This window comes from Pristiophorus japonicus, chromosome 1, assembly GCF_044704955.1.
Source record: "Pristiophorus japonicus isolate sPriJap1 chromosome 1, sPriJap1.hap1, whole genome shotgun sequence".
Taxonomy (NCBI): Eukaryota; Metazoa; Chordata; class Chondrichthyes; family Pristiophoridae; genus Pristiophorus; species Pristiophorus japonicus.
Genome location: NC_091977.1, coordinates 280,604,426 through 280,626,449, shown reverse-complemented (window position 1 = coordinate 280,626,449; position 22,024 = coordinate 280,604,426).

Below are 22,024 nucleotides of genomic sequence, written 5' to 3'. Positions count from 1 at the left end.
TCTGACGGGTTGTCACAGGTGAGCCTTCGCTTTCGAAAGCTTCAACAGCCATGACCATCTCAGCATCATCTCAGTTGCCCCCTCAGTGGTGGCTAGTGGGAGCCTGCTGAGTGCAATGGTTCAGTTTTCAGTGCCCGGTCTGTGCCGAATTGTGTATCATCAGCGGCTAACGTAAGTGTCCACCTCTGTATGCGGGCCGATGCATTCGCATTTATGGCCTTGTTGTTGGCCAGAAGGGACGTTAGGGAATTGTGATCTGTCTCCAGCTCAAATTTCCTGCCAAGCAGGTACTGGTGCATTTTTTTTTACTGCATATACACATGCTAGTGCTTCCTTTTCTTCCATCCGCGTAGCACCTTTCTGCCTGGGACAGACTTCTGAAGACATAAGCTATGTAACTTACCATTGGCATTCACATGCTGCAACACACACCCAACCCCATAGGACGACGCATCGCACGTTAAAACAAGTTTCTTACACGGGTCAGATAACATTAACAGTTTGTTGGAACATAACAAATTGCGTGCTCTATCAAAAGCCCTTCCCTGGCTGTCACCCCAGACCCAATCGCGACCTTTGCGTAGAAGCACGTGTAGCTGCTCTAATAGTGTGCTCAATTTGGGAAGAAAGTTACCAAATAGTTCAGGAGCCCCAGGAACGAATGCAGCTCCGTCGTGTTACGGGGCCCGGGTGCTCTCTGGATCGCTTCTGTTTTGGACGCAGTCGGTCTGATCCCATCTGCTGCTACCCTCCTCCCCAGGAATTCTACCGCTGGAGCTAAGAAGACTCACTTCGCCTTTTCCAGTCGCAGCCCTACCCGGTCCAGTCTGCGTAGCACCTCCTCCAGGTTGTGGAGGTGTTCTTCAGTATCACGACCCGTGATGAGGATGTCGTCTTGAAAAACCATTGTCCTTGGAATCGACTTGAGGAGGCTTTCCATATTTTGCTGAAAGATCGCGGCGGCCGAACGAACCCCAAATGGACATCTGTTATGCTCAAACAACATAGAAACATAGAAAATAGGTGCAGGAGCAGGCCATTCAGCCCTTCTAGCCTGCACCGCCATTCAATGAGTTCATGGCTGAACATGAAACTTCAGTACCCCCTTCCTGCTTTCTCGCCATAACCCTTGATCCCCCGAGTAGTAAGGACTTCATCTAACTCCCTTTTGAATATATTTAGTGAATTGGCCTCAACTACTTTCTGTGGTAGAGAATTCCACAGGTTCACCACTCTCTGGGTGAAGAAGTTTCTCCTCATCTCGGTCCTAAATGGCTTACCCCTTATCCTCAGACTGTGACCCCTGGTTCTGGACTTCCCCAACATTGGGAACATTCTTTCTGCATCTAACCTGTCTAAACCCGTCAGAATTTTAAACGTTTCTATGAGGTCCCCTCTCATTCTTCTGAACTCCAGTGAATACAAGCCCAATTGATCCAATCTTTCTTGATAGGTCAGTCCCGCCATCCCGGGAATCAGTCTGGTGAACCTTCGCTGCACTCCCTCAATAGCAAGAATGTCCTTCCTCAAGTTAGGAGACCAAAACTGTACACAATACTCCAGGTGTGGCCTCACCAAGGCCCTGTACAACTGTAGCAACACCTCCCTGCCCCTGTATTCAAATCCCCTCGCTATGAAGGCCAACATGCCATTTGCTTTCTTAACCGCCTGCTGTACCTGCATGCCAACCTTCAATGACTGATGTACCATGACACCCAGGTCTCGTTGCACCTTCCCTTTTCCTAATCTGTCACCATTCAGATAATAGTCTGTCTCTCTGTTTTTACCACCAAAGTGGATAACCTCACATTTATCCACATTATACTTCATCTGCCATGCATTTGCCCACTCACCTAACCTATCCAAGTCACTCTTGTGTGTCGTGATGGTGGTCAGCTTCTTTGACTCACTCGCCAGCTCCTGGGTCATGTAAACTGAGGTCATGTCCCATTTTGAAAAAAGTTTGTCACCGGATAGCGTCGCAAAGAGGTCCTCCGCTCTCGGTAGTGGGTACTGGTCTTGGAGTGACACCTGATTGATGGTGGCCTTGTAATCGCCACATATCCTGACCGACCCATCCGCCTTGAGCACCGGCACGATCGGGCTCGCCCAGTCAGTGAATTCGACTGACGAGATGATGCCTTCCCTCAGCAGGCGGTCCAATTCGCATTCTATGTTTTCCCGCATCACGTACAGCACCGCTCTGGCCTTGTGGTGTACTGGCCTGGCGTCCAGGTTTAAGTGAATCACTACCTTGATCCCCATGAAAGTGTCGATGCCGGGTTGAAATAATGAGTCAAATTTGTTCAGGACCTGTGAGTATGATACTCGCTCCACAGAAGAAAGTGCATTGACATCGCCCCATTTCCAGTTCATGACAGCAAGCCAACTCCTCCCCAGTAGTGCGGGACCGTTCCCCGGGACAATCCAGAGTGGCAACCTGTTCTCCGAATCTTTGTGGGTCACGACTACCATGGCGCTGCCTAGCACCGGAATGATCTCCTTTGTATATGTCCATAGCTGTGCGTCAATTGGCAATAATTTTGGCCTCCTGGCCTTGGACACCCACAACCTTTCGAACTGTTTGATACTCATCAGTGACTGGCTGGCCCCATGTCTAGCTCCATTAATACTGGGATGCCATTGAGGAGCACTTTCATAATTATCGGTGGCGTCCTGGTATATGAACTGCTCCACATGAACTCGCTGAACTTCAGCTTCCAGCGATTTCCCCCAGTATTCATTTGGCGTCGTAGGGCTTACATCGGGCCTGTCCTCCTCGTATATCAACCTGGCTGCAGGCTTCCTGCACATATGCGCCAAGTGACCGCTGACATTGCTGTTTCTGCAGGTATATTGCTGATACTTGCAAGCTCTGGCTGGGTGTTTGCCTCTACACCTCCAGCATGAGCTGGAGGCCTCATTGTTGGAAAAAAAAGGTCCATTACCAGTCGATTGTCTCTGACTGTCCCTGTAACTGTCCTTAAGCGCAACATTAACAGGTATTGATGGCCCCATTACTGGCCGCATTGTCCCTTGCGATGGCATGAATCGCTGTTCAGCAAGCAATTGTCTCTGTTGAATTCCCCCTTTGGATTCGACTACGTGCTGGGGCATGTCTGATTGCCCTTGCCTGCCTAGAGAACTGTGTGCCGCGTTAACAATGTTGACTCCCTGGTCGTTTGTCGCATTTGAGCCAAGATTTTTGTCATAAATCATTCTGGTCTCTTCCTCCCCTGAGGTAAATGTCTGGGCTATCAGAGCCGCCGCTTCCAAGGTCAAGTCTTTGGTCTCAATCAGTTTCCTGAAAACCCCAGCGTGCCCGATGCCCTCAATAAAAAAGTCTTGCAGCATCTCCGCTCTGCATGCATCTGGGAACTTACATAGGCTCGCCAGTCGCCAGAGATCTGCCACGAAGTCTGGAACGCTTTGCCCTTCTCGCCGCCGGTGCGTGTAAAACTGATGTCTCGCCATGTGCATGCTGCTCGCCGGTTTAAGGTGTTCCCCGATCAATTTACTGAGCTCTTCGAATGTCTTGTCTGCCGGCTTCTCTGGCGCTCGAAGGTCCTTCATCAGGGAGTACGTTCTGGATCTACAAACCGTCAGGAGATGAGCCCTGCGTTTGTCGGCCGAATTCTGTCCCAAGCATTCCTTCGTGACAAAACTTTGCTGTAGTCTCTCAATAAAGTCGTCCCAATCATCGCCAACACAGTACCTCTCTTCTGTGCTGCTAGTGGCCATGCTCACGTGGTTTAAATCCCAGTTTCTCGTCGCCAATGATATCTCCTTACTATACAGTATAAATGCACACGAGGCCCATACTTGAGAGAAGGTCACTCTCTGTGACCAGTTATTACCAAGACCTCAAGTGATGAAAGTGGGTGGAGCTTTCCCTTTTATACCTGAAAGTCCAGGTTAGGATTGTCTCCCACAAGTTCACCCCCTTATGGTCAATGTTCTCAAGGTGTACAACTTGTGGTCAGCTTATATATGGATTACAGTGATAGTTGAATACATGACAACCGGCATCCGGAGTACAATCCCCATTACTGTGTGGTTGGACTGGCCACAATCAACTGGAACCGGGTTTGTCTCTGAGGCCAGTCGGAGTTGACACAGGCTGATCAGATTATCATACGGGCTCAGCGTGGTGAGGTGCCGGTTGCTAACCCAAGAACAGAGGCACCTTGATACAGATCCTCCAAATTACTGCGTCCTACGTTCAGCAACCATGCACTGTATAACACACACGCTTCATTTCTAGCTGCCTGTGCCAATGCATTCCCATCCTCCCTGATCAAACTATTGATCATCTGAGCGTGCGCCTCCAGATCAGCTATGACCTCCTTCAAAGGTATGCTCATAGCCTGGTCCTCCCGTAACTCCCAACGCGGGTGCCTTCTGTAAATTCTCCTTGAGGCGGATGAACGCTTCCTGGCACTTCTGGTCGCACTCTCACCCGACTCCCTTGCAGAGGAGCCGAAGCAGAGGGACTGCCGTGGCTGCATAACCCTCTATAAAGTCCCTGCATTACCCTGTGAGTCCCAAAAAGGATCTTACCCCAATTACATCCTTGGGGGCTGGTAACTCCTGTACTGCCTTTCTTTTTGCCTCATCTATCGCTCGCTCACCAGCTCTTACAGTCAGTCCGAGGAATTTGACTTCCTTTCAACCGATCACTTTCTTTGGGTTCACTTTAAACGCTGTCTCTTGCAACAGCCTCAACAGCTCGTCCAGCAGTGGTCCGTGCTCCTCTCCCTCCGCAGAGAACAAAAGCAAGTTGTTCACATACTGGATTAGCTGGTTGGGTCGGCTGAAGCCTTTGAGTGCGTCTGCCATACACTGGTGAAATATGGAGGTGCTGTTGTGAAACCCCTGGGGAAGGCATGTCCGGTGTACTGTTGCCCTTTAAATGTAAACGCAAATTTGTACTGGTCTTCCCGTTTAAGGGGAATCAACCAGAAACCATTGGAGATATCCAGCACCATGAAAGTGGTCGCGGTGGCTGGAATGCTCCCTCTGAGGTCAGCAACAGCTGCAACTGTGGGCGTGCAGGCTGGGATATTTTTATTGAGCACGCGATAGTCCACGGTGGCTCTTCACGACTGGTCGGGCTTCTTAACCGGCCAAAGTGGCTATCGGTCTCAACACCTTCTGTTCTACGAGGGATCCCAGTGCCATCTCTAAGTTGGTTTCTGCCTCTCTGAGGAAATTACTGTTTCTGTGGCCGCGACACCCTGTCACCCTGCCACAATCGTGCTTGTGAGTGGCGAATGCAGCGAGGTTGTCCCGCATGTTCGCCTGATATTTGGCTGGGGTATTACAGACCAGCTGCTCTCGGTCGTAATTCCCCTTGGGCTCCATAGTACACACACTACCCCTTCCTTCCCTATCTCTTGGGATCACTATCACCTCCTCGACTTTATCTGAAACCACTGCCCCCTCATAGGCAGTGATTCCTTAAATCCACAATCACTCGGTTGGCTAACCTAAAGCCAGCCCCGAGGACTCCCAATCCTGGCTGTTCCCATTGCATCAGGGCGCACTCCCACGTGGTATGGGGGGATCCTAGTTCTATGGCCAGGGGTTTAGAGATTGCCCCGGCTCAGTCCCTGTGAACCCCATGAGACTGAATGGGACCCTGCTAGACCGGTGAAATGGTCAGGTTTTTTGAATGGACCACTGTGCTGGAAGCCCCGGTGTCCACCAAATATTTCCCTTGCACCATCTCCACCCCCCATCTTTACACAGGGCCTGCCCCACTCATCGTACATGAGCGGACACAGATACTCAGGCTGGGTGCATTCTAGTCAGGGTGGGGGGCATAAGGGTGTGGTAGACATTTCACTGCTCACGGCAGCGTCTAACTTACCTTTGTTCTCCAACATAACCTTCCATGGGCGGCCACCGGAAGCTTGAACGACTCGTCGGTCGTCCCCTCCACCTCTGTACCACGTGGCTTTTGCACTGGAGGACCCCCTCAGATTGGCCCCCCTCCCCCTTTTGGGAACGGGCAGTCTTGCCTCCAGTGTCCCGGCTTCCCACACCCGATAAAAATCCTGGACTTGTCGGTACCAACCCCTTCCTGTCGTCATTCCTTCCTATTACCCTCGCTGGCTTTCATTTCATGGACCCTTCCCTTTGGTTTGACCTCCTCCCCGGGATCAGCCTAAAAGGCAAGACTCAGCTTTCTGAGCACGCCTGCCTCCGTATTCACGAGGTACTTGGGGTCAAACCACATTTCTGTCCTGGCCCTGATCCTTGGCAAGCTGTTCGCCACAAGGACCCTGAGCCAATGATTCCTGGGGGCCCCTATCAACTGCGTGCGTCGAGCATCCCTCCAGTTGCCTTTACGTACACAGGCCATAACCTGTCCGTGAATGCATCTGGTGCCTCGCCGGCCAGCTGTCTAGTCCATTCTACTTTTAATAACGGACTACCCTGGGTATACCCTATGGCCCTCATGATCTCATCTTTCAACCCCTCTGTGCTACGTCCTCCTAGCTTTGTGGCTGCGGATAAGCCATGATACAATCTCCCGTCAAGGGAAGACAGCATCCGCCTGTTGATCTCACCCTCACTCTATCCGTTGACCACCCCACCTGTTCTACTTCCATAAAGTGAATTAAGTTGTCCCCTCCCTGTTTGAGCTTGTGCGTCCCTGCTAGCATGGCTTGCAGCTGAGGGGTGGAGTGTGGGACCACGTAATCGCTCTGCAGCGGGCCCTGCTCACCGTTTGGTGTGGGTGGACCAAACTTCTGCTGCCACAGAGGACACATTGGTCTCGGTGGCGCTTCAGGCGCAGGTCAGACTTCCCTGTCCTGAGCCCTATCATCAGGCTCCTGACCCTGCTTGTCCCAGTCCAGCCCGGTTTTCCCCAGTGACATTAAACATGCCATACCTCTGGCTCCGGACAAGGCTTGGGTCAATTTTTGGATCCTTTCCTTACAGGGTCCATGATCTGCTTCCTCATAGCCTCTACTCCTGACTACTTTATAAGCTATCTTTATATCTCAACGCAAAGAGCGTGAAGAGGTCAAGCACAGACAGTGGAAGGAGGGCTTGGCAAACCAGCCCCACCAACCCTTTCCCTCGACGAATGTCTGTCCCAACTGTAATAGCATCTGTGGCTCTTGTATTGGACTGTTCAGCCACCAAAGAACTCACTTTGGGAGTGGAAGCAAGTCTTCCTCGATTCCGAGTGACTGCCTATGATGATGATGAGCTGACACTCCAAGCTGTCAGCTCTCGCTATTAGCCTCGCATTCTCCTCCCGTAGGGCCTGCTCATTTACCTTGGCCTCTGTATCCTGACACTGTCGGTATTCAACCATGTTACGGGAGGTCTCTTCTTGCGCACATCTTTCCTGAATTTCCCTGTGCAGTTCCTCTAATAGTTTACTCCCGACTATCTCCCTCACGTCTGACCTATCCTCAAACTCTTTAAGCTTATTCTCTAGCTTTTCAACCAGCTCCCTGAACAGTTGACCTTGCTTCTGCAGACACAGGAGCCAAATCACTTTCTCCTTTGACTTCCTGTGATCCCTGCTAGCTGTTCACTCTGCTGCCCTATCCTGAGGACTCAGAGCGCAGCATCTCTAGCACTGAGACGTATTAATCTTATTGAACATGTAGGAGGAAATCCTATCCTCTTGGCTCTTGTCCTTAAAATTGTCCATGATCTGACACAAAACCTATCGTCCTGTCGTGGTCGCCAATATCTGTAGATGGTTTTATCAGGTGTACCGAAAACGCACCTCCTACTACAAGTTCTGGATGATAGCAATTATAAGGACAGATCAGACTTGGACACACGTTTTTCGGGCTCAACCGTATTGTGTTTAAAAAGATTAACAACACCACTCATAAACAATACAACCCTGGCTTGTCCAATAAGCCCTGCTGTGCTAAGTTACCACGGCCTAATAAAAGAAAGCTCCCGTGAAATAAACGAACTCAGGACCCCACCCCCGCCCCGCCCCAGCACCAAATCCCTTGGGTTTGGTTGGGAATTACAATCACCCCCTCACACAGCGAAGTGGTCTTGCGGATGTGTAGGTGCAGGCAATATGCTCATTCTGATTGCCCGTTGTCTTGCTTGCAGATTCTTCCTGTTAGTCTCGCTCCTGGTTCCGTACCGCCGATGCAGTATCCTAGTTTCAGTTTGAGTCGAGGTCTGTTGGTGAAGGTTGAAGAGCAGCGCTCAGCTTCTGGCGGTGTTTCATTGAATGAAGAGAGCTTCGAACCTTTGCAAAACGGCTCCTTCGATCCTCAAAACCCATCACCTTTCCTCCCACCAATACTGACCGATATATTGACTCAGGTGATCTGTCTGGACCCCCACTGTGGCTTGGAGTGGCTCATAACCTTTGAAATCTTTGTAAAAAATGATATTTTGTTTTCCCGCTCCCAGGCCTTGCACCTGGAGAGACAATGGGTGCTGATTACTGGATGTCTGTTATTTCCTGAGTTGATGACCCCCGTTAGCAGGTAATGGGTTTCGATCTCAAACCGATCTTGCTTAACAAACTTATCTCCTGGAAGACAATGGCCCAGGCATCTCCTACTTTCCACCAGTTTCGGTTGGGACTGAATTGTGACTGTGCTTTAATAATGTGAGGGCATAGTGTCTCTGAGTTACCTCTCGAAATATTGTTCCCAGTAATCACATTGGATAGTGATGACATCAATCGGCCTGGGTTCCCTTCCACCCAGCCTGTCAGTGTGAAATGCCTGTTTGCATATGAATACACCTTAGTCAAGTTAGCCTGGCTCGAAACTCCTGCCAGTCAATCCTATTCCCTAAACCACTCCCACAAGCTTGCCAAACAGTGTAGTTCTTTCTTGGGGTTTTGGATTTAAGGATTTAAAGTATTGTTCATAAAAATGGCCAGAAAGCTGGTGCTACAGGATCAACAACCAGGGGACATTGATTTAAAATAATTGGTAGAAAGTTTAGAGGGGAAATTTCTTCATCCAGAGCGGGGCTGGAACTCACTGCCAGAAAGAGTGGTAGAGGCAGAAACCCTCACCACATTTAAAAAGTGCTTGGATATGCACTTGAAGTGTCGTAACCTACAGGGCTACGGACCTAGTGCTGGAAAGTGGGATTAGGCTGATTGGCTCTTTTTCGACCGACACGGACACGATGAGCCAAATGGCCTTCTGTGTTGTAATTTTTGATGATTCTATGATTCTGATTGCCAAACAAAATGATTAATGTAAGGCATTAATGCCAAGGCACCACCACCAACCCTGCACTAGAGGGAGCTCAATGAGTGAATGTGCTACTCCCAGATCACAGAAGAACCTTTGGGGCAGATTAGATTTTACTGCAGTTTATAGAATAGGGCTTCAAGATGGCTTTGCCCTCCAGAAAGAAAGAACTTGCATTTATAAAGTGCTTTTCACAACCTCAGCATGTCCCTAAGCGCTTTACAGCCAATGAAGTACTTTTGGAGTGTAGTCGCTGTTGCAAGGTAGGAAATGCAGCTGTTAATTTTCGCACAACAAGCTCCCACAAACAGCAATGTGATAATGACCAGATAATCTGTTTTCTAGGAGTTGATTTGAGGATTATATATTGGACAGGACACTGGAAAGAATTCCTCTATCTTTTTCGAAATAGTGCCATGGGATCTTTTACATCCACCTAAGAGGGCAGATGGGGCATTGATTTAACATCTCAGCCAAAAGACGGCACCTCCCTCAGTACGGCAAAGGAGTGTCAGCCTAGATTTTGTGCCCAAGTCTCTAGAGTAGGGCTTGACTCCAGGACATTCTGACTCATAGGCGAGAGTGTTGACCACTGAGCCACAGCTGACACCATTGAACTTAAATGGCATTATGGCAGCCAGATTGGGCAGAGTATGGGAGCTTTTCAGGGGCCTTAAACTAATTACCAGAACATCGAACCTGCTGCTGTAGGAGTTATATCTACTATATAAATACAATAAGGGACATATTCTCTATTGCAGTATGTCAATACTGTGCTCAACAGATAGGAACACTGAATTGGTTTCCTTAAACAGATTTCTAATACACCATTATTTTCATGGCGGATGCCCTGTGTCCTCATGTACGTGCCATAGAGATCCTTGACAGAAGAAAGAAATGCTTATAGTTAAATAGTGCCTTTTCACATTGCCACATGGAGACATTGTTATGGAAACAATCCGAGCAGCCTTTCTGCAACATTGAACAACAAGCAACGTGATGAATGACCAATTAATCTGTTGTGAGTTGCTTGTATCGGGTGAGGAAAAAAATATTGACTAGAACTACAGGACAACTCCTCGCTGCCTCTAATGATAGAGGTGTGAGAAATTTAGATTAGAATTGGTCTGTGATACTCAGAGACTAGAGGGAACCTTGTTCAAAAGTTTATTGGGACAAAATTTGGTACCATTTGGGACTGAGAGCTGCAAGAAAGGTCTGCGATGGCTGCTCCAATACCTCATACAAGGGCCACTCGTTTCAATTACCTTGGAAACATTGGTTGGGGCAGTGGAGAGAAGGAGGGATGCACTGTTCCATCCATCTAGGAGAAAACCAAATCTGCAGGTTTTTAGGGCCATTTGGGCACAGGGGGCCGCAGAGGTGTTGGCCAGCACCGTGGTCAACAGAAGCCCAACACAATGCCGCAAGAAATTCAACGACCTCAGCCGGGTGGTCAAAGTGAGTACATGTTTGCACAACTCTTACATACCAGCCTTTGAGCCTCTGTCTGTGCACACTCTGCAAACCAGCACTTAACCCAGCAGGCAACCACCAACCATCTGGACCTACTCACAGTCACAGCCTCGTTTCACGCCTTGCCTTCATTCACAGCTATTTAACCACAGCAGGCATACCTTCCACATACATAACTGGACACTTACTCACATAGATTCCTTTCTTTTGCAGGCCAAGGTAGCACACGACAGAATGGAGCAGCAGCGGATTGGAGGGGGGGAAGCTGAAATGGGTCAGCTTTCGGACCTGCAGGAGCGAGTGCTATGGCTCATTGGCCCACAGGTGGTGGGCGCCGTGACCGGTGGAGACATTGAGCCCGCTGGGGGCAACAATGGTATCTTTATCCCTGCTTCTCATACCACTTCCGCATTAAACCAGAAGGCCTTATCACTTCCCAGCTCCTGATATTGTCTACATTCCTTGCTCCATTCCTGCCCCCTTGCCCTCACCTGAATGCGATTCTTGTGCCATTTATCCTTTCAGATAATCAGCCAGCAGATGAGCAGCCTGTGCCTGAGCCCCTCCAATCCAGCCACAAGGGTGAAGAAGAGGGGGACGAGGATGAGGAGGAGAGGGAGGAGGAACCAAGCACTGCGTCACTGCTTCTCTCACCAAGCACCAGCTCAGACACTGGCACTACGTGGTCTTTAGAGGTTAGCTTATTACAGGGGTCTGCACTGGGTGTTGCACCGGGCCTAGCGGCCTGCAGCACGGTAAAGGGGAAACGGAAGCTTGGGAGTCATCTTCCCGGAGGGCATGTTCGCAAAGGAGTTCTGCTGCAGAGAACACAGATGAGGACGTCAGTGGGGAGGCGTTCACACAAAGGGTGATGGCCATGCACTCTGGCATGATAGGTACAATGGCACGGGTGCCTGAGAGACTGTCAGAAGTGGTAAGGAGCATAGAGGGGTCCGCCTCCAACATTGTACACAGTTCTGCGCACATCATGGAGTCCATCATTGCAAGTGTACAGACGCTGGTGGATCCCAGACAGACCGTGTGGATCCCGACCTTATGACGCATATCATGGGCGATGTGGCAGCTTCCATTGCAGCACAGATGGAAGCAACGCAAAGTCTTGGTGCTGCAATAGAGTCAATGGTTGCTCATATGAATGCTCAGACTGCTCTCATGTAGTCTGAGCTTGATGCCACGCAATGTCTTGGTGATGTCATGCAGTCTCAGCTGCACACCATGCAAGCTCTGACTGCTGCCATTGTCACTGGGTCCACCACAGTTGACTGGGAATCTCACGGTGTCACAGCAGGCCACCAATCTTTGCTCGAGCAGATTGCTAAGAATGCTGAGGTGCCACCCCAGGGGAGTGGCAGTTGGTCAGTGGAGCAAGGAACCTGCTTTCCTCTCTCAGGATGACAGTATTCCTGATCTCACCACTGCCACTCCACCAATGCACTTGTCACTGCCTGTCACCCAGCCAATCCAGACTGCCACCGCCCAGCCTCAGATGGTGCAGTCTACAGCTGGGTTTTCCAGGCCCAGAGCTGTTCAAGGGCATCCTACAAGGCCACCTGCAGTCTCTAGCCCTGACACATAGCAGCCTTCCACCAGCCACACTGCAGAGGAGTAATAAAATAGGTGAACGATAAATGGGCTACAACAACAACTTGTATTTATATAGCACCTTTAACGTAGTGAAACATCCCAAGGTGCATTTTCTAGTAAAGGATCCTCTAGAAAAGAGTGATCATAGCATGGTTGAATTTCAAATTCAGTTAGAGGGTACGAAAGTTGGATCTCAAACCAGTGTCCTAAGCTTAAATAAAGGAGACTACAAAGGTATGAAGGCAGAGTTGGCTAAAATGGACTGGAAAAATACATCAACATGTAAGACGGTTGATGAGCAGTGGCGGACCTTTAAGGAACTATTTCATTACTCTCAACAAAGATATATTCCAATGAGAAAGAAAGACTTTAAGAGAAATGATAACCATCCATGGCTAACTAAGGAAATAAGTGTGGTATCAAATTGAAAACAAGGGCATACAAAGTGGCCAAGGTTAGTGGGAGGCCAGAGGATTGGGAAACTTTTAAAAACCAGCAAACACGACTAAAAAAATAATAGAGAGGGAAGATAGATTATGAAAGTAAACTAGCAAGAAATATAAAAACAGATAGTAAGAGTTTTTACAGGTGTATAAAAAGGAAGAGAGTGGCTGAAGTAAATGTTGGTCCCTTAGAGGATGACACTGGGGAATTAATAATGGGGAACAGGGAAATGGCAGAGACATTGAACAAATATTTTGTATTCGTCTTCACAATAGAAGACACTAAAAACATCCCAATAATGGATAATCAAGGGGCTATAAGGAGGGAGGAACTTAACACAATCACTATCACTAAAGAAGAAGTACTCGGTAAAATAATGGGACTAAATGTGGACAAGTGCCCTGGACCTGATGGATTGCATCATAGGGTCTTAAAAGAAGTGACTGCAGAGATAGTAGATGCATTGTTTGTAATCTACCAAAATTCCCTGGATTCTGGGGAGGTCCCAGCTGATTGGAAAACCAAACGTTGGGAAAATGCTTGAGTCCATTATTAAGAAAACAGTAGCAGGACATTTGGAAAAGCATAATTCAGTCAAGCAGAGTCAGCATGCCTTTATGAAAAGGAAATCATGTTTCACAAATTCGCTGGAGTTCTTTAAGGATATAATGAGCAGGGTGGATAAGGGGGAACCAGTGGATATGTTGTATTTGAATTTCCAGAAGGCATTCGATAAGGTGCCACATAAAAGGTTACTGCACAAGATAAATTTCATGGGGTTGGGGGTAATATATTAGCATGGAGAGAGGATTGGCTAACTAACAGAAATCAGAGAGTTGGGATAAATGGGTCATTTTCCGGTTGGCAAACAGTAAGTAATGGGGTGCCGCAGGATCGGTGCTGGGGCCTCAAATATTTACCATCTATATTAATGATTTAAATGAAGGGACCAAATGTAATGTAGCAAAGTTTGCTTATGCTACAAAGATGGGTGGAAAAACAAGTTGGGAGGAGGAGACAAAAAATCTGCAAAGGGATATAGACAGGCTAAGTGAGTGGGCAAAAATTTGGCAGATGGAGTATAATGTGGGAAAGTGTGAGGTTATCCACTTTGGCAGAAAAAATAAAAAGGAAAATTATTATTTAAATGGAAAGAAATTACAAAACAGAGGGACCTGGGGATCCTTGTGCATGAAACACAAAATGTCAGTGTGCAGGTACAGCAAGTAATCAGGAAGACAAGTGGGAATGTTAGCCTTTATTGCAAGGGGGATAAAGTATAAAATAGAGAAGTCCTGCTACAACTGTACAGGGTATTGGTGAGGCCACACCTGGAGTACTGCGTACAGTTTTGGTCACCGTATTTAAGGAGGGATATACTTACATTTGAGGCAGTTCAGAGAAGGTTCACTGGGTTGATTCCAGAGATGAAGGGGTTGACATAAAGAAAGGTTCAGTAGGTTGGACCTATACTCATTGGAGTTCAGAAGAATGAGAGGTGATCTTATTGAAACATATAAGATAATGAAGGGCCTTGACAAGGTGGATGTAGAGAGGATATTTCCACTCATAGGGGAAACTAAAATTAGGGGACATAGTCTCAGAATAAGGGGCCACCCATTTAAAACTGAGATGAGGAGGAATTTCTTCTCTCAGAGGGTTGTAAATCTGTGGAATTCTCTGCCCCAGAGAGCTGTGGACGCTGGGTCATTGAATTTATTTAAAACGGAGGTAGACAGATTTTCGAGCAATAAGGGAGTAAAGGGTTCTGGGGAGCTGGCAGAGAAGTGGAGCTGAGCCCATGATCAGATCAGCCATGATCTTAGAATGGCAGAGCAGGCTCGAGGGGCCAAATTGCCTACTCCTGCAACTATTTCTTATGTTCGGAGGCGGAGAGGTTTCGGCAGGGAGTTCCAGAGCTTGGGGCCTAGGCAACAGAAGGCACGGCCACCAATGGTTGAATGATTATAATCAGGACTGCTCAAGAGGGCAGAATTAGAGGAGCGCAGACATCAAGGGGGTTTGTGGGGCTGGAGATGATTGCAGAGATAGGGAAGGGTGAGGTCATGGCAGGATTTGAAAATAAGGATGAGAATTTTGAAATCAAGACATTGCTTAACCAGAAGCCAATGTTGTCAGCGAGCACAGGGGTCATGGGTGAGTAGGATTTGATGCAAGTTAGGACACGGGCAGCCGAGTTTTGGATCACCTCTAGTTTACATAGGGTAGAATGTGGGAGGCCAGCCAGGAGTGCTTTGGAATAGTCAAGTAAAGAGGTAACAAAGGCATGGCTGAGGGCTTCAGCAACAGATGAGCTGAGGCAAGGGTGGAGATGGGCGATGTTAAGAAGGTGGAAATAGACGGTCTTAGTTATGCTGCAGATATGTGGTCGAAACCTCATTTCAGGGTCAAATATGACACAAGGTTGTGAACTGTGTGGTTCAGCATCAGACAAACATTGGAGTCAGTGGCTAGGGAATGGAGTTTGTGGCGGGGACCAAAACCAATGGCTTCAGTCTTCCCAATTGGAGAAATTTCTACTCATCTAGACTGGATGTCGGACAAGCAGTATGATAATTTAGGGACCATTGATGAGGGTGGAGAGAAGTGCTAGTGAGGCTACAAGGAAATATACATGGTTGATGAATAAATACACAGTTATACATTTTATTGTTGTTTGATAAATGGTGATTGGAATGTTCAATGTTTGCTGTTGTCTTTCATTTCAGTCTTGGGGATTTGGTATGGAAGTGCAAATTGATCTGGTAATGGGGACGTCCACAGGAACCGGGAAGTGGGTTGGAAATCAATGGAAATGAGCTCTGATGAGACGGTTGCAGGATTGCGATGGACTCGCTGTCTCCTCCGCCATGGCTGTAGCTGCTCCTGCTCCTCCTCGTCCTCCTGCTGTTACTGCTCTTGGTCTTCCTGGTCCTCTTCCTCTTCCTGAGGTGGTGCGGCTATGTTATGGCTATGCCTGTGGTTGTGCCTTCATGAATGCTAGGTTGTGCAGCATGCAGCAGATGATGACGAATAGGGACACCCGCTCAAGCGAGTACTGCAGGACTCCTCCCGAGTGAGCAAGGCAGCGGAACTGCTGCTTCAGCACTCCGATGGTCTGCTCAATGATGTCCCTGGTGTCGGCATAGCTCTCATTGTACGAGTGCTGGGCAGGAGTGGTGGGGAATGGAATCATGAGCCAGGTGGAGAGCAGATAGCTCTTGTCTCTGAGCAGCCAGCCGCGAACTTCATTTGGGGGCTGGAACAGAGCTGGCGCAGGATGAAGGCATTGTGGCTGCTGCCAGGATAGTGGGCATTGATGGTGAGGATTCTACGTGTATGGTCACACACCAACTGCACATTCAGTGAGTGGTAGCCTTTGCAGTTACGAAGATCTCTGGATTGTGATTCTGTGCCCTCAAAGCGACATGGGTGCAGTCAATGATCCCCCCCCACCATGGGGAAGCCCACTATCCTGGCAAAGCCACATGCACATTTGTGCTGCTTCTCTCTGGTCATGGGGAAGGAGATGTAGTCCCTTCTCTTTCTGTACAGAGCATCTGTGACCTCGTGGATGGCAAACTGGAAGATGTTGGAGATGTCTCCTGTGGCTCCCTGGAAAGATCCATTGGCGTAGAAATTGAGAGCGATGGTGCCCTTGACTGTCACTGAGAGAGCTGTGCTGACCCTGGTTTAAGGTTCGAGGTCTGGTTGCAGGAGATGGCAGAGCTCTGTGACCACTTCCGGCAGCCTTTGAACACATTGTTCCTCAATGAAATTGATGTAGAACTGCTGCCGGAATACCCTGGGAGGGTAAGGCCTCATGTTGCCAGCCCTGTGGTGCCTTCTTCCTCTGGCAACATGTCAACTTGTGCTTGTCCTTGTGTGGCTGCTTGTGCTTGTCCACGTGCTGCTGCCTGAGGTTGTCTGTGCCTGTCCCTTTCCCTCTCCCTTTCCCTCTCCCTGTGCCTCTCCCTGTGGCATGCTCCATGGCCCTCTCCCTGTGCCTCTCCCAGTGGCGTAGTCCATGGCCCTCTCCATGTGCCTCTCCATGGGCCTCTCCCTGTGGCATACTCCATGGCCCTCTCCATGTGCCTCTCCATGGACCTCTCCCTGTGGCATGCTCCATGGCCCTCTCCCTGTGCCTCTCCCAGTGGCGTACTCCATGGTCCTCTCCATGGGCCTCTTCCTGTGGTGCATCCTCTCTTTGCCGTAGCCTTTCTCTTTCCCTCTCTGGATGCATTCCCTCTGTAATTGGCGGTGCCTTTGTCCTCGCCGAAGTATCCTCTGATGGTGAAGTCGGTGTAGGCGGTCGAGGGTCAGCACAGCTCCTATGAAGTGATAGAAATGGTTGAATGTCGAAAGTGCCGTGAGTGATACAGGGGAAAAGGTAGGTGGCAGAGGAATCTTTGAGCTAAACATCGCTGCTATCAGTCCACCAGCCACTCTGCCTAACTGTTGGAAAGCAGAAATAAGTAATGGCCGGCAAAAAATACTTCCCAAGATTGCGTCTTTAAATAGCGCTAGTGCAGACGGTGCCAGACTGCAATGCGACTGTTCAAGCTGTTGTCATCGGCAGGCGCTAAGGTAGGTTGTGCTAGGCAATTTAATTTCCGGGGCAGTAAGGGGGAGATGCACACAGCGATTACGTCATTGTCACCGCGGGCTGCCGAACGGGGCGCTCCCGGCAGCACGCAGGGCTCCGCAAAACCCCCGCCCAAGTCCGCGGGGGCGATTTTTGCACCGCGCCTGGATGATTTCTATTTTACACCCCGTTCGGCAGCCTCCCTAACGGCTATCGATAAAAGGGGCAATTTCTGACCCTGTATGTTTATTACAGTTATAAAAGGAGCTACAATACAAGAAGTAAAGATGTTAAAATGTTAACATACTGAGGTTGTACTTACAACACAGTAAATAAGATGCTGAGATACAACATGCTAAACATCGACAAGGTTCCAAGCTGATCGATCTCGAATGGCCTTGCCGTAAGACTTGAGCGGTCCATTCTAATATTCTATACTTTATGTCTGGTTTATATACATTAACGACTCATTATATTATGGGACCTTGAGCCTGCTTTTGTGCCTGCATGTCAATCCATTTCAATCTTTATCCAGCGAAGCAGCCACCCAACAACTCCCTCACATTCCACAATAGGCAGAAACAGTCGCCTAGTGGTTCCCATACTATGATCCCATAAACATAACATAACCCTCCAATAGACAGTATGGCTCCGATATTGATGGGGAGGGAGCAGGTGAGGGGCAGTTTTGCAGCTGAGAACCTGGAAGAATGGATTTCCCTCAGGTCTTGCCTCATTAAAATATTTAAATGAGAGACCAGCCTCCTGGGAGCAGGCTGCCCCCATTCACGGGAAGATAAAAGGAGGCGAGAGGGACTGGATCCATAAGGTAAATTCATTTACAGCACTGCTTGTGGGTCAGGAGGAGCGGGAGTGTTTGCTCCAGGACCAACAAGCTAACCTCTGTATCTGCCCCCCCACTCCATGATCTCCAACACCCACCCCACCTCGGCGATCTCCAACCCTCCTCCTAACCATCATCGTCTGCCCCCGCCCCGATAACTGATCCCCCACCATGATGTCTGACTCCCCCACTTACCTGGCATCCACGCCTCGGCTGCTTTCTCGCCCGACAGGCAGCCAACCTGTCAATCATGTAGGGTGTCCAGGAAACCCGTACTTCCGGGTTTCCCATCCGGAAATCCTCCCCACCCTCCTCCTCTCCCAGCTCTCTTCACAACCCCCAGTAAATATCAGGGGGGATATAAGTCTACAATCTGGTAAACATTTTTTTAAAAGCTCTAGAATTGAAATGATCTCCATTCTCAACAGTGGTGAGTGCCGGGTAGCTCAGTTTGATTTGAGCTGGAGGGCCTTGGGTTTGAATCCTAGCATTCAATTTATAGTTCTTCTGAGATGTATAAAATGAATAAGAACATAAGAATTAGGAGCAGGAGTAGGCCATACGGCCCCTTGAGTCTCGATTCAATAATATCATGGTTGATCTTCGATCTCAACACTTTCCTGCCCGATATTCATATCCCTTGATTCCCCTAGAGTCCAAAAATCTATCAATCTCAGCCTTGAATATCTTCAGAGATTCAGCATCCAAAGGCCTCTGAGGCAGAGAATTCCAAAGATTCATAACCGTCTGAGTGAAGAATTTTCTCCTCATCTCAATCTTAAATGGCTGACCCCTTATCCTGAGACTATGACCCCAAGTTCTCGACTCTCCAGCCAGGGAAACAACCTCTCAGCATCTACCCTGTCAATCCCTCTCAGAACCTTGTATGTTTCAATGAGATCAACTCTCATTCTTCTAGACTCCAGAGAGTATAGGCCCATTCTACTCAATAGCATGTGTTCGGATATGGGTGGAGAGCAGGAGATTGCAGGGACTATGCACAGTGCTTCATCATCATCATCTTAGGCGGTCCCTCGTATCGAGGATGACTTGCTTCCACGCAAAAAAGGGATGTCCACAGATGTTTCAATGAAGGACCTAATATTCCAGGTCCCGAACTACATATTGAAGGGTGGAAGATGCCTGTGTGTGGAATTTTTTAACGTGTGGTGGCCATGGCACACCATCCATCACACCGGCTTGACAGAGCTAGGTCTTGGTCCAGTGACAAGGATTAACCAAGACGACTGGAGGCTATCTCTGCTGCACAGATTTAGTGCGGACACATATCGCAGTGTGGGATGGCCTCTGCTGCCCCTGGGCCCACGCCTCTTCTGGGCCCCAAACTCACGCCTCTCTGGGCCCCAATCAAGTCACTCCACGATGACTCACCGTTCCTGCGCCCGAAACTCACCACTCCAGCTGTACCTGCCCACACTCCAATCACCGGCCTGGGTTTTGGTGACATCCAAACCAGTTGCCCTCTTCGCAGCCGTCGCTCTTCTGCACCAGCTCGCGCTGCTCCCTGGGTCATATGCTCCATGCTGCTCGCCTTTGAAGGCCCCGACCTGTCGCTGATGGTCCTCGCAGGACCTGCACAGTACTTACCACACTCATAAATACTGCGCTTGGAAAGTCCTGGCTACTGGCACTTAGATCAACATTGCCTCATATGGCATTGATATTTCTCCGTCAATAGGTATGGCAAGCTGTGTGATAGTCCAGGGTGTGTGGCATTTTTCCTTACCATTGCCTTTTTACAATAGTAATTTGCTTTGCTTAATGTATACAGTTGCAATTGGTGAGCTAGCTACCCTGCATAATCAGAAGGTGTCCAGAAACAGCTGGCAGCATAGATACTTGTGTGGCTGTAAGATATGCACCTGTGAGTATGATTGCAGGTTTGTAGAGCTGTTGTTCCACTGGTACGCTCGCGGCCTTCCGCGAGAGGTGGGCTCCGGAGGGACTGGAGTGCATTGTCACCCCCGGCAACCAAATTATAATTTGATTTTACATGTTTTAAAGTTTAATTTGTTTAATTGCCGGATTTTTAGTGTCCCCCTCCCCTTTTATAGGGGGCACTTGAAAAATTATGATTTTAATGCCCCCCCAAAAAAACAAAAAAACCCCACAAAAATCACCAAAAAAAACAAATAAAGGGCACGTGAAAAGTGTTTGGAGTGTCCCCCAGATCGGGGGGCACTTGATCTAATGTTTATTTTGTTCCTCCCCCCCAAAAAAAAGAGTTGTAGAGCTGTTGTTCCACTGGTACGCTCACGGCCTTCCGCGAGAGGTGGGCACCGGAGGGACTGGAGTGCATCGTTACCCCCGGCAACCAAATTTTAATTTGATTTTATATGTTTTAAAGTTTAATTTGTTTTAATTGCCAGGTTTTTAGTGTCCCCCTCCCCTTTTATAGGCGGCACTTGTAAATTATATGATTTTAATGCCCAAAAAAAAAATCACAAAAGAAAAAAAAAAAGAGGGCAGTTATAAGTGTTTGGAGTGTCCCCCAGATCGGGGGGCATGCAATCTAATGTTTATTTTGTACTCCCTAAAAGAGTTGTAGAGCTGTTGTTGTTCCACCGGTACGCTCGCGGCCTTCCACGAGAGGTGGGCGCCGGAGGGACTGGAGTGCATCGTTACCCCTGGCAACCAAATTTTAATTTGATTTTATATGTTTTAAAGATTAATTTGTTTTAATTGCCGGTTTTAGTGTCCCCCTCCCCTTTTTATAGGGGGCACTTGTAAAATAAATGGTTTTAATGCCCCCAAAAAAAATCACAAAAAAACCCCACAACAAAAACCAAAATAAAACAAAATACATTAAAAAAATAAAGGGGCAGTTAAAAGTGTCTGGAGTGTCCCCCAGATCAGGGGGCACTTGATCTAATGATTGTTCCCCCAAAAGAGTTGTAGAGCTGTTGTTTAAAGTTTAATTTGTTTTATTGCCGGTTTTAGTGTCCCCCTCCCCTTTTATAGGAGGCACTTGTAAAATTTATGATTTTAGAGCCCCCAAAAAAGACACAAAAAAACAAAAAAAATCAAAAAAAGGGCAGTTGAAAAGTGTCTGGAGTTTCCCCCAGATCGGAGGGCACTTGATTTAATGTTTATTTTTGTTTCCAACCAAAAAGAGTTGTAGAGCTGTTGCAATAGTTTAAGTTTTATTTGTTAATTTGTCGGTTCTAGTGCCCCTTTAATAAGTGGGCACTCGGCTTTATCGTTTAATTAAAATAGTTGTAAAGCTGTTGCATTGTGAGTGGCTTAGCCAGTCACGTGATGTTCACAAGACTCAATAAAACCCCAGTCAGTTGGGTCTAGGTCATCCATGATGAGGTGTGCAGTTGTGAGCCTGGTGGATGGACTGGTAATGTGTAATAAGATTGTTAAACCTTTGTTAAAAAAAACAACTAGTTCTTAATAGCAATGTGTTGCTATGAATTCTTAAGCAAAGGACCCATGAAGCAAATACATTACAGTGGCCTGGCCCCTTTTCTTTGTCGATCAATTAGATAGAATTACTGTCAGTGACTGTAGTTGGCTTATTCCAGGATCATGCACAATGTGCCTGATTCCTGGCTTCAGTCCCATCTTCGATTGATTGCAGCAATTTCCAGAAGCAAATCAACCTCATGCGTACAAGTGAGATCAGTCTTGGTTGTTAGTCATCCTTATCAGTTACGTGTGATATGTGCAGATGCGCTTCTGTCCACCTCTGATGCATTTTTTTGGCAACTGTATTTACTGTAAATGTACAAATTAGACACAAATTACAGCATCACTGTGATTGGGTAAAAAATGCAAAAAGGTTTGCCAAGTACTATGTAAGATCAATTATGCCAATCTGATCCTAAA